Source organism: Ranitomeya imitator, chromosome 2, assembly GCF_032444005.1.
Source record: "Ranitomeya imitator isolate aRanImi1 chromosome 2, aRanImi1.pri, whole genome shotgun sequence".
Classification (NCBI taxonomy): domain Eukaryota; kingdom Metazoa; phylum Chordata; class Amphibia; order Anura; family Dendrobatidae; genus Ranitomeya; species Ranitomeya imitator.
Window position 1 is genome coordinate 483249763 of NC_091283.1, and position 4702 is coordinate 483254464.

Genomic DNA, 4702 nt, shown 5'->3' on the forward strand with positions numbered 1-4702 from the left:
TCTACGCCCTACACTCTACACCCTACACCCATCTCCCTACACCTTACGCTTTACACCATACACCCTACTCCCTACACTCTACACTCAACGCACTACTCCCAAGACTCTACACTGTACTCCCTACACCCTACACTCTACACCCCACACCCTCCACTCTACACCCTACATTCTACACTCTACACCCTACACTCTACACCCTACACTCTACACCCTACACTCTACACCCTACACCCAACACTCAGCACCCTACACTCTACATTTTACACTCTACACCCTACGCCATACACTCTACACCCTACACTCTACACCCTACATTCTACACCATACACCCTACACTCTACACCCTACATTCTACACCCAACACCCTACACCCAACACTCTATACCTTACACCCTACACCAAACAATCTAAACCCTACACTCTTCACCTTACAATCTACACTCTACACTGTACACCCTACTCCCTACACCCTTCTCCCTACACTCCACACTCTACGCCCTACACATAACACTCTACACCCTACACTCTACTCCCTACATTCCACACTCTAAACCCTACACCCTAAACTCTACACCCTACACTCTACGCCCTACACTCTACACTCTACTCCCTACACCCCACTCCCTACACCTTACAATTTACACCATACACCCTACACTCTACACCCTACACTCTACACCCTACTCCCTACACTCAACACCCTACTTTCTACACCCAACACCCTTCACCCTACACACTTCATCCTACACTCAACACTCTACACCGTACTCCCTACACCCTGCACTCTACACCCTACACACTACACTCTACACCCTACGCCCTACACCCTACTCCCTACACCCTTCTCTCTACACCCTACACCCTACACTCTACACCCTACTCTCTATACCCTACTCTCTACACTCTACACCCTACACTCTACACCCAACACTCTACTCCCTACACAATACACTCTACACCATATACTCTACGCCCTACTCCCGACACCCTACACTCTACACTCTACAACCTACACTCTACACCCTACACTCTGCACCTTACACTCAACACCCTACACCCTACAATCTACACCTTACTCCCTACACCCTTTTCCCTACACCTTACACTTTACTCCATACACCCTACACTTTACACCCTACACACTGCATCCTATACTCAACACTCTACACCCTACTCCCTACACCCTTCTCTCTACACCCTACACTCTACACCCTACTCTCTACACTCTACACCCTACACTCTACACCCAACACCCTACACTCTACACCCAACACCCTACACCCAACAATCCAACCCTACTCCCTACCATCTACTCCCTACACTCTACTCCCTACACTCTACACTCTACATTCTACACCCAACATCCTACACTCTACACCCTACACTCTACACCCAACAACCTACACTCTACACCCTACACTCCACAACCTACAGTCTACACACTACTCCTTACACTCTACACCCTACACTCAACACCCTACACTCAACACTTTACACTCTACACCCAACATCCTACACTCTACACTCTACACCCTACACTTTACACCCTACACTTTACACCCTACACTCTACACCCTACACTCTACACCCTGCACTCGACACCCTACACTCTTCACCCTAAACTCTATACGCTACGCTCTACACTCTACACACTACACTCTACACCCTACAGTCTACACACTACACCCTACATCCAACACCCTACACCCTACACTCTACACTCTACACCCTACACCCAACACCCTACATTTTACACCCTACACTCCACACCCTGCACTCTACACTACACCTTACACTCTACACCCTACACTCTACACCCTACACTCTAGAACCTACACTCTACACCCAGCACCCTACACTCTACACCCAACACTCTATACCTTACACGCTACACCCAACACTCTACACCCTACACTCTACTCCCTACACAATACACTCTACACCATATACTCTACGCCGTATACTCTGCACCCTACTCCCGACACCCTACACTCTACACTCTACAACCTACACCCTTTTCCCTACACCTTACACTTTACACCATACACCCTACACTTTACACCCAACACCCTTCACCCTACACTCTACACCCTATAGTCTACACCCTACTCTCTACACTCTACACCCTACACCCAACACTCTATACCTTACACCCTACACCCAACACTCTACACCCAACACCCTACACCTTACACTCTACACCCTATACTCTACGCCCTACACTCTACGCCCTACTCCCTACACACTACACTCTACAACCTACATCCTATTCCCTACACCCTACTCCATACACCTTACACTTTTCACCATACACCCTACACACTACACCCTACACCCTATTCCCTACACCTCACACTTTACACCATACACCCTACTCCCTACACTCAACACCCTAATCCCTACTCTCTACATCCAAATCCCTTCACCCTACACACTACACTTTTCACCCTACACTCAACACCCTACACCCTACACCCTTTTCCCTACACCTTACACTTTACACCATACACCCTACACTTTACACCCTACTCCCTACAGTCTACACCCAACACCCTTCACCCTACACCCTACTCTCTACACTCTACACCCTACACTCTACAACTTAAACTCTACACCCAACACTATATACCTTAACCCTACACCCAACACTCTACACCCAACACCCTACACCTTACACTCTACACCCTATACTCTACGCCCTACACTCTACGCCCTACTCCCTACACACTACACTCTACAACCTACACCCTACTCCCTACACCCTACTCCCTACACCTTACACTTTACACCATACACCCTACATACTACACCCTACTCCCTACACTTTACACTCAACACCCTACACCCTACTCCCTACACCCTTTTCCCTACACCTTACACTTTACACCATACACCCTACACTTTACACCCTACTCCCTACAGTCTACACCCAACACCCTTCACCCTACACCCTACTCTCTACACTCTACACCCTACACTCTACAACCTAAATTCTACACCCAACACTCTGTACCTTAACCCTACACCCAACACCCTACACTCTACACCCTATACTCTACGCCCTACACTCTACGCCCTACTCCCTACACACTACACTCTACAACCTACACCCTACTCCCTACACCCTACTCCCTACACCTTACACTTTACACCATACACCCTACATACTACACCCTACTCCCTACACTTTACACTCAACACCCTAATCACTACTCTCTACATCCAAAACCCTTCACCCTACACACTACACTCTTCACCCTACACTCTACACCCTACTCCCTACACCCTATTCCCTACACCTCACACTTAACACCATACACCCTACACTCTACATCCTACTCCCTACACTCAACATCCTAATCCCTACTCTCTACATCCAAAACCCTTCACCCTACACACTACACTCTTCACCCTACATTCTACACCTTACACTCTACACCCTGCACTCTTAACCCTACACTCTTCACCCTAAACTCTACACCCTACACTCTACACCCTACACTCTACACCCTACACTCTACACCTTACACTCTACACCCTACACTCTACACCCTACATCCAAAACCCTGCACCCTACATCCAACACCCTACACTTTACACCTTACACTCTTGACCCTGCACTCTACACCCTACACTCTACAACCTACACTCTACTACCTACACTCTACTCCCTACACTACACCCTACACTCTACACCCAACACCCTACACTCTACAAAATACACTCTACACCATATACTCTACGCCGTACACTCTACGCCCTACTCCCTACACCCTACACTCTACACTCTACAACCTGCACTCTACACCCTACACTCTGCACCTTACACCCTACTCCCTACACCCTTTTCCCTACACCTTACACTTTACACCATACACCCTACACTCTACACCCTACTCCCTACAGTCTACACTCAACACCCTACACCCAACACCCTTCACCCTACACCCTACAATCTCCTATCTACGCCCTACACTCTACACCCTACTCTCTACACCCTACACTCAACACCTTATATCCAACACCCTGCACTCTACACGCTTCACCATACACTATACACCCTCCACTCTACACCCTACACCCTTCACTCTACACCCAAAATTCTTCACAATACTCCGTACACTCTACACCCAACACCCTACACCTTACACTATACACCCAATACTCTATACCTTACACCCTAGACCCAACACTCTACACCCTACACTCTACACTCTACACCCTACACTCTACACCCAACACCCTACACTCTACACCCAACACCCTACACCCAACAATCCAACCCTACTCCCTACCATCTACTCCCTACACTCTACTCCCTACACTCTACACTCTACATTCTACACCCAACATCCTACACTCTACACCCTACACTCTACACCCAACAACCTACACTCTACACCCTACACTCCACAACCTACAGTCTACACACTACTCCTTACACTCTACACCCTACACTCAACACCCTACACTCAACACTTTACACTCTACACCCAACATCCTACACTCTACACTCTACACCCTACACTTTACACCCTACACTTTACACCCTACACTCTACACCCTACACTCTACACCCTGCACTCGACACCCTACACTCTTCACCCTAAACTCTATACGCTACGCTCTACACTCTACACACTACACTCTACACCCTACAGTCTACACACTACACCCTACATCCAACACCCTACACCCTACA